This window comes from Heptranchias perlo, chromosome 8, assembly GCF_035084215.1.
Source record: "Heptranchias perlo isolate sHepPer1 chromosome 8, sHepPer1.hap1, whole genome shotgun sequence".
NCBI lineage: Eukaryota > Metazoa > Chordata > Chondrichthyes > Hexanchiformes > Hexanchidae > Heptranchias > Heptranchias perlo.
In genome coordinates, this window is record NC_090332.1 from 6,459,367 (window position 1) to 6,468,970 (window position 9,604).

At 43.8% G+C, this 9,604-nt stretch overlaps 2 long non-coding RNA genes across 2 annotated transcripts; both read left to right on the top strand.

Moving 5' to 3' along the window:
- Positions 1–537: 537 nt before the first annotated feature.
- Positions 538–2,148, top strand: LOC137324128 (uncharacterized). The gene is made up of 3 exons (XR_010963505.1): positions 538–604; positions 1,955–2,004; positions 2,119–2,148. It is a non-coding gene; the product is annotated as an uncharacterized lncRNA (long non-coding RNA).
- Positions 2,149–2,174: 26 nt separating this feature from the next.
- On the top strand, positions 2,175–3,821 carry LOC137324129 (uncharacterized). Its single transcript, XR_010963506.1, has 3 exons — positions 2,175–2,208; positions 3,510–3,568; positions 3,727–3,821. It is a non-coding gene; the product is annotated as an uncharacterized lncRNA (long non-coding RNA).
- The last annotated feature ends 5,783 nt before the right edge of the window (positions 3,822–9,604 follow it).

Genomic DNA, 9,604 nt, shown 5'->3' on the forward strand with positions numbered 1-9,604 from the left:
AGGGCGGAAGGGGAGTTTACAACAGTGAAACGAGGTGACTTTTCAGTTATGAAGTTCAATTATTTTTTTTGTTGATTAATGACGATCATGAGTGTTTTGTTTAAAGAATTCACTGGGGCATTATTTTAACTCCATTTTTCAGTGTTCTTACTGCACTGGAAGAGAACTGGAGAATCAGCTTTTCAAATACACTTTCAAACTTTGCATTTGCCTCTGAGTCCACTCATTCATACGAGTCAGAAGGTTGTGGGTTCAATCCCACACCAGGACCTGAGTACATAATCTAAAACTGACACTTCAGTGAAGGAGTGCTGCATTAATGGAAGTGCCGTCTTTCAGATGAGATGTTAAACCAAAGCCCCATCTGCTCGTTCAGGTTAAAGATTCCATGGCACTATTGCAAGAAGAGTAACCAGTTTTCCCAGTGTTCTGGTCAACGTCCTTCCCACAATCAACATCACCAGAACAGGATAACTGATCATTTGTGGGATCGTCCTGTGCACTAATTGGCTGCCACACTTGCCTACGAAACAACAGAGTACACCTCAAGTATTTCTTGGCTGTAAAGCGCATTGGGGCGTCCCAAGGACGTGAAAGGCGCTAGGTAATTGCAGGGCTTTTTTTTGTCGTTGCTTATTTGATTCTAAGTCCTGTTGCTTCTGTTCTCACTCCCACCCTTACAGGTCCCCAGCTTGCTGCTCCACTTTTGGCAAGGTTTGCCAAACCACCTGCACCCCCTGCTGAGAGCGGAACTCATTGTTGTTATAGTCGGCCTTTACGATTCCATTCTGTACAAGGTAACCCGAGTCCCGCTCTACACTGCTGTCCTTTTTCATTCATTGAGCAATTGAACGTATTATATCAAACTGAGCTCAGCTTTCTTTCTTGTCTAGACATTGGAAAAATGGCAGTGCCTGAGAGTGAAACAAAACCTGACTAACCTGACACTGGGGTTTGGTGCAAAACAAAGAGCAAGAGAGTGAAATTGTTGCATCAGTTTTGTTGGCTGAATATATTAATTTTTTTAAAATTCATTCTCAGGATGCGGGTGTTGCCGGCAAGGCCGGCATTTTATTGCCCATCCCTAGTTGCCCTCAAGAAGGTGCTGGTGGGCCTTCTTCTTGAACCGCTGCAGTCCGTGTAATGAAGGTGCTCCCACAGTGCAGTTAGGTAGGGAGTTCCAGGATTTTGACCCAGCGATGATGAAGGAACAGCCGATATGCGTCCAAGTCAGGATGGTGTGTGTCTTGAGGGGAACTTGGAGGTGATGGTGTTCCCACGCACTGGCTGCCCTTGTCCTTCTAGGTGGTTGGAGGTTGCGAGTTTGGGAGGTGCTGCCGAAGCAGGTTTGGTGACTGGCTGCAGTGCATCCTGTAGATAGTACATACTGCAGCCATGGTACGCTGGTGCTGCAGGGAGTTGTGCTTTGTTGCACTGTGCTGTGTCGATTATACACAACTGGCATGTGAAAAGAACCAAATGAACTTCCTTGAACTGAACTGCGTGTGCAAATGGCTCCCAATGGCTCGCACCTTTTCTCACATAAGCAAAAGCCAGAATGTTCTGATACGATTATTTCTTTAAATGATGGGGATGAAGTTCACAGTTGCAGGTAGTCCCAAGCTACCAAAATATCACTTGGGCTATTGAGGTTAAAGTGACAGGCTCCAGCTTGAAAATGGATCCTAATGGTGAGACTCCATCTTTAAATGGCCAACACCACTTCAAAATGAAACCAAAAAGTAATGGAAAAGTACAACGGGTTGGTCGGCTTATAAAAGAAAAATGATAGGTTAACATTTTTGGAGGGACCTTTTACTACAAATAGAGTTTTTTTTTCCCGGAGAGTTTCTAGTCAAATGCCTCACTCAACCCTGTCTGGGCTTGACCAGGACTCTAGCAATGAGTCAAAGGTGACATCTGAAATATTCACAGATAATTTCATTTCTGACAGGCACTTATCGACGTCTTAATACCATCCTCAATGAGGGACTTACCTGAAAGGTAGGAGTCAATTTATAATCCTTGGGTGAAACTTATAAACAACAGATTGAATATTTTCACCTGAGTGCAGGTACAGATATGCTATTAAATATTTTACATCCAGTTTAATTGCAGAACTGAAGAACTTCACAAGACAACTACCTGGGTGGTTGGCGTATTGTCTGGAGGGAAGCCCACCTGAAATTAGGAGTAAAAAAGTACAAGGTAGTGTAACATTGAGTAAATTCTTCTCTCATGTTCCATCGTATGATGGGAATCACCAATCTGGGAACTGTATGATTGAGCATCATATCCCAGTACTTGGGTTGACAGCTCCATCTAATCATCCCCATCTATCTATCTATCTATCTTCATTCAAAAATTTGAGGTTAGGATCAGATCAGCCATGATCTTATTGAATGGCGGAGCAGGCTCGAGGGGCCGATTGGCCTACTCCTGCTCCTATTTCTTATGTTCTTATTTTCTAAAAATAATTTTGTTGAGTATTTGTGCAGTAAATTTAAAATCAAGATCAATCTCTGCCTTACAGGTATTTTGGCAAAAATAATGGCCTGGAAGTCCGATCGCATCTCGCCACATTTTGCAGGCCTAAAAAGGATACCTAAGCATCCAATATAGCAGGTGGCGTGCATGCGCACATTCCGCACCGGATGTGCGCTGCCCGCCATATTGGACCGGGCTCCTCCATAGGCCTCCAGGACGCCGTCAGAAGTGTTAAAAAGCTCATTAAAATATTTTAAATATATGTCAACAAGCGCAGGACCCTTTCGTGAAATTGGGCTGCCCCAGCGGCTGACTCACCACGTGATAAACTCACTCAGCAACCCGTGGTGCTATCAGGCAGGAAGGACCCTTCAGCAGTGCTATTTAAATGGATCATCAACGACATACAGGGTAGTTGCTAGTTTGTCCTTTTAGGCTGCTGGTTAACATCTGGGCATTTTCTGGCCTATTTTCTGCCTTCTACAACCGACTTTTGACTTCTGCTAGCAAGTTTTTGCTGGTGCTGGCATCAACTTTCTCTGCAGCTTCTTCCCTCTGGCGATGGACCTGTTCCCCGGAAGGCGTTCTGCCCCCGGAGTTGGTGGAACAGGATCTCCTTTAAGAGGTGTTACATCTTATGTTTAAACATATGCTCCCAGATTTTTGTAATCGGCATCAGTTTAATGCTGGCGGTAACCTGTTTAAAAGAAACAGGAAACCACCAGCCAGGGAGTTAAAATGGCCCAGGCCTGACGCCAAGGAGCCCGTGGGGGACACCTGGCCAGCCCCGAGTTAAAATTGACTGTATAGTCTTGGTGGTGAAATCCCTTCTTCAACTGTTGCTGATGATAAGACCCCTTCTTTAAACAATCGCGATACAAAATCTCCTTTTTGAAAGTGGGCTCATTGGTGAAACGCAGCCTTCTTTAAAAGCACTTCCGATGATGAGTCTTTCTTTGAAACCGGCTGTACAATTTGCCTTCTCTCCTGTCTGGGGCTAACAGTTGTTTGTTCTATTTCAGTTGCCCGGACCATGCTAGGATTGATAAACAGGCAGATCTCATTTCTCTACATTGCCCAGGTGAGAGAAAAGGTTAAATCGTTATTACGTGTATAAGGGTAATAAAGTATAATCAGATAGAAGGTGGGAATGGGCCATTCAGCCCATTAAGCCGTCCCAGTTGTCAATAATGTGGAGTAACTATTAATATTGTCTTTTTTTTAAACTCCTCTTCACAGACAGCAAGGGCAGTACTATCAGACCAGAACTGCATGGTCTGTATGGTACAGGACTTACTGGTGCTAGATTTGAACATTGCATTCAATCAACTTAATATGGCGGCCGGGCCCCGAGATAGTTTTGCTTTGGACAAATCATCGGTTCTCCAAGGTACATAGACAGTCTCAGGCCTGATTATTAATAATAATCCATTTTGGGTATCCTACCTTCAAAAGGACATTGATGGAGTGAATTGGGTTCAGAAGGTTTATTTACAGAATCAAAGAATCATAGAATGATGAGCGCAGGAGGCCATTCAGCCCATCGTGCCTGTGCTGGCTCTTTGAAAGAGTTATCCAATTAATCCCACTCCTCTGCTCTTTCCACCACCGTTTTAGGCAGTGCCTTAGAGTTCATAACAACTTGCTGCGTAAACATTTTTTTCCTCATGTCGCCTCTGGTTCTTTTGCCAATTATCTTAAATCTGTGTCCTCTGGTTACCGACCCTGCTGCCACTGGAAACAGTTTCTCCTTATTTACTCTATCAAAACCCTTCATAATTTTGAAAGGACTTAAGGCTTCTTGTTATGAAGAGAGAATCATAGAACAAAACATATTTTGATTAAAGTCAGAGAAGGCATGATTCAGACCTTGAACGGAATGCACATATGTAGATACCAAGGAAGCTAATTAACCTGGTCTGTAAACACAGAACTAAAAGACACAGGAATAACATTAAAAAGAATTTTTAAAGAGAGGTAAAATCCATAGGCTTCAAATTGCTAGCAACGAGTTCAAGACATAAGTTCAGTTGTTATGAACCCATTGAGGATTGGTTTTGCAGATTACAGGATCATGACAATTACCACAGACCCAACTGAAGGCATTAGTGTCGTATAACCCGGGTGCCAGGCATGTGTCATCTTAGATTTATAAAATAAGGCTGGCGCTGACACCGATGATGTTCTATGAATAATGGAATCTGAGAAAACGTTCCACAATTAGTATCAGATAAGTCTTATCTTTGCTTGCAGGTGTTAAAGAGTTTCAGTTACTCCTGCAGAGGCCTGTGTCCATAGAGACCTTCATGGATTGGCTCGATAGCATTGTGAAGAAATATGTCTCAAAGGTATCAATAAATAAAGTGGCATGTGACTTCTCCACTAACCTTGGTAACTTTCCCTTGTGATTTAATCTTTAAATGCAATTGAGTGCCATACTGAGGGAATGCTGCACTGTCGGAGGTGCCATCTTTCACATGAGACGTTAAATCGAGGCCCCGTCTGCCCTCTCAGGTGGAAGTAAAATATCCCACTGCACTATTTCGACGAGCAAGGGAGTTCTCCCCGTCGCCCTGGCCTAATATTTATCCCTCGACCAACATCACTAAAAAACAAATTATGTGGTGACTTATCTCATTGCTGTTTGTGGAACCTTGCTGTGCGCAAATTGAAAGCCTCATTTCCCAACAGTGACTACACATTAAAAGTACTTAATTGGCTGTAAAGCGCTTTGAGACGGCCTGAGGTCACAAAAGGCGCTATATAAATGCAAGGGATAAATACTGGCCAGGACACCAGGAGAACTTCGCTGCTCTTCTTTGAATAGCAAGGGGGGATCTTTTACATCTACCTGAAAGAGCAGTAAGGGCCTTGGTTTAATGTCTCATTTGAAGGAGGGCACCTCCAACAGCACTCCCTCACTACTGCACTGGTGTGTTAGCCTAGATTATATGCTCAAGTCTCTGGATTGGGGCTTGAACCCACAACCTTCTGACTCTGAAGCAAGAGTTCTACCACTAAGCCAACATATTAATGATGTCACTACACATAGCTGCCAGAGGAATTCTTACCCCTCCTCAAATCATTACATTAATTTAACCTTTGACTTGTAGCTGGTATTGTCTCCGGTGTCTTACTTTGGAGGATTAGCCAGATGGAATAAAATAAAATACAAAATATAAAAACAAGAGCTTTGAAAACAGTTTGCACAGTTCCTTGTCTGGATACGATTGCCTCTTTCTAAATGTGTTTGTTTGGTTTCAGCAGTTTGGTAAAGACGGCATATCACCCTTTCAGGACTGCGCTCGGGTTCTGACTCTGCACTGGAACTTCCTGTCCTCCAAGATACTGCATGAGCTGACCCTGCGACAGGCAAGAAGCTTTGGTATGGAACAGCGCGCTTCTACTTCCAACGTATCCCCTCCCACAACCCCCGCACAGTTTGAACTTTTCTTGCATCAAGGCTGCGAATTAGTACTCCCAGTGTAGAGCTCTGCAACACAGGAGTGCTGATTGGGAATTTGGGATTTTAATGAAGAATTTGCATTTATATAATGCCTATCACGACCTCAGGATGTCCCAAAGCACTTTACAGCCAATGAAGTACCTTTGAAGTGTAGTCACTGTTGTAATGTGGGAAACGCAGCAGCCAATCTGAACACAGCAAGGTCCTACAAAGAGTAATTAAAGAATGACCAGAAATCTGTTCCAGTAACATTGGTTGAGGGCACAATATTGGCCAGGACACAGGAACAGGGAATTAGTGCCATGGGATCTTTTACGTTCATCCCAGAGGGCAGACTGGGCCTCGGTTTAACGTCTCATCTGAAAGACGGCACCTCCAACTGTGCAGCGCTCCCTCATTACTGCAGTGGGAGCGTCAGCCTAGATTATGTGCTTAAGTCTCTGGATTGGGGTTTCAACCCACAACCTACTGACCCAGAGGCGATAGTGCTACCGACAAGCTAAGGCGGAAAAACCATGCTCAAATTCCCGACATGCGCTCCCATCACTCGAAGCGCTAATCCGTAACCTGGGTGTCTTCCGATGTGAAATTATTACTTCCTGTCTCATTATGCAGAGAATGATGGGCGGCTAGCAGCGTGTGCCAAAGCCTAAACCCACTCAGACCGATTAGCTTTTTAATTCCCTGAGCAGTGCGTTCTCTGTCGTGTGAGCACTTTGTCATTTACTTTTAAGTTTGTGATTTTTGTACAATATTCCATATGTTAACACTTTCAACCTTTTCTGCTCTTGTTGACTATTTGAATGTGTAGCTTTTAGCAATGCTCATCTCCATCCTACTCTGGAGTCAAGCGTTGTCGCATCAGAGGAAGGATGTTTTCTTTCAAAAAGTCCCAAGATTATTGCATTATACAACTCTAATGGCTTCAGTTGAGAGGAAGTGTGCATTATCGGTGAACAAGTTCACTGACCATCAGAAATAAAACTCTGAAAAAAACAACAGATCCATCAGCATTGTGAAGCAATTACTGGATTTCCAACATTTGCAGTTATTTTAGAATCATACAGCATAGATGGAGGCCATTCAGCCCATCATGCCTGTGCCAGCTCTCTGAAAGATCAATCCAATTAGTCCCACTCCCCCACTCTTTCCCCATAGTGGTGCAGATTTTTCCTTTTCAAGTATATATCCAATTCCCTTTTGTAAGTTACTATTGAATCTGCTTCCACCACCAGTTCAGGCATTGAGTTCCTTTATTTTCTTTTTATTTGTACTCTTTAAATGAGTTTACCTTATGCTTTCCTTAGTTTACAATTCCATCTCCTTTCCTGCTCCAGCCCACAACATTCCTCCAGAATTTTTTATTCATTCTCGGGATGTGGGCGTCGCTGGCAAGGCCGGCTTTTATTGCCCATGTCTGGTTTCCGAGAAGGTGATGGTGGGCCTGCTTCTTGAACCGCCGCAGTCCTTGTGGTGAACATGCTCTTACAATGGTGTTAGGTAGGGAATTCCAGGATATTGATCCAGCGATGGTGAAGGAATGGTGATATAAGGCCAAGTCAGGATGGTATGTGACTTGGAGGGGACGGCATTCCAATACTTTTGCTGCCCATTTCCTGTACATTGGTAGAGGACCCAGGAGATGTTATGAAGTAAGCTTGGCGAACTGCTGTCGTCCATCTTGTGGACTGTACATATTGTAGCCAAGGGGCAGTGGGACTAGCTGGATTGCTCTCGCAGAGAAGCGGCATGGACTCAATGGGCCAAATGGCCTCCTTCTGTGCTGTAACCATTCTATGATTTTATGACTGCACTGGTGGTGGACGTCCAATCCACCTCACCATTTTAACAACAGATCAGCACCTTTCTCTTAGTTTCCTTTTTTTCAGAAAACGAGTTTAGTTCTTCCACTTCCACATAGCCCGATAATACAAAACTCGGGACTCTCTTCCCCTTATTTGAACCTTTTTCTGGCTCTATCTGTGCATTTCAATCCTCTCATCCATTCCTGGACAGAGTACAAGGGAGAAAGTAGTCATCTCGCAGGCGGCCCCTCTCTCACCTCTAACCGCTGTCACAACTTTTCCTATATAGTAGTTAGTGTGCTTCTGAACTTTCTTGCTTATTCCTTCTAGGCGTCTCTACCTTCATCCGCCTTCCTGTATCCTCGCTGTGTTGAAATCAAGACTCACCTCACTGTCTCCTACTAACTTCCTCAGGAACCTCAAACCTGTGCCACTTCTTACCTCCCTCAATCTTCAGGCTTTGAAAACCCAAGTTTGGCGTCAAGGATCACTCCTTCCTTCCTCCTGCAATCTTCAGGCTTTGAAAAACCCACGCTTGGCGTCATGGATCACTATGTCTTTCCTCCTGCAATCTTCAAGCTTTGAAAACCCCAAGCTTTGTGTTACCAGATCACTACTTCCTGATTCACCTCGTCTGGTCTCCTGCTCTTTGCAATTATGGCATCGTCCTGCACTATGGGCCTCGGATCTTCACCTAAGTTTTCCAATTCAAAAAATATCAATTTTTTCCCCCCTTTTTAAATTGCAGGTGCCTTCATCGTGATCCACACCATGTGTGAGGAATACCTACGCCTCATTCTAGACACACATGCTGCTCACCAGAAGGAGGAAGAGCTGCTGCATTCATTGCAAAACCACACCAAGGATCCAGGTTCGACACTTCAGCTACTCACAGAATCATACAGCACAGGAGGCCATTTGGCCCATCATGCCTGTGCTGTCTCTTTGAAAGAGCTATCCAATTAGTCCCAATCCCCTGCTCTTTCCCCATAGGCCAAATTTTTCCTTATTAATACTGGGGAGGGGGGGGGGGGGTGAGGGAATATTTCCTTCATTATTGTATATAATAGATTCCAGAATCCTAGAACTTTAACTCTTATTTAGCTACTCAGTTCCAAAAAAAAGGGGGAAAAGGGCTTTTGTTTTTTTTTCCTCAATAGTCTTTAAATTTTTGCAGGCAAAATTAACATAAAGACCACGTTCAGAAACCCGAGAAACTGTCTCTCCGGAATGGCTGGCAAACGGAGAGCTGCAGAGATCCTGCAAACAGAGGGTGGGAAGTACGGTAAGGATTGAGTCGCTCTATCTAAAATTAAATGTAACTGATTGTCATGTACAGAGATCAGAGCAAGAGATACCGATATATATACAAACACAGGGAAAAGCACACAGAGAGGTACTGACACACACATGTATACCAGACACACGCAGGTATACCCACAGACGCACACATAGGTATACTGACACACGCACGCATACACACACACATATACCAGACACACGCAGGTATACCCCCAGACAGATGCACATAGGTATTCTGACACATGCATGTATACACACACGTATACTTACACAAACATGTACAGACATAGGTGTGTATATATATATGCGCAAGTATACTTAATCACGGAAACATACATACACACATGTAAGGAATCTTACAACACCAGGTTATAGTCCAACAGTTTTATTTGAAAATCACAAGCTTTCGGAGGCTTTCTCCTTCGTCAGGTGAGTGTTGGACTATAACCTGGTGTTGTAAGATTCCTTACATTTGTCCACCCCAGTCCATCACCGGCATCTCCACATCATACATACACACAGGTACAAATATACAGGTATACTG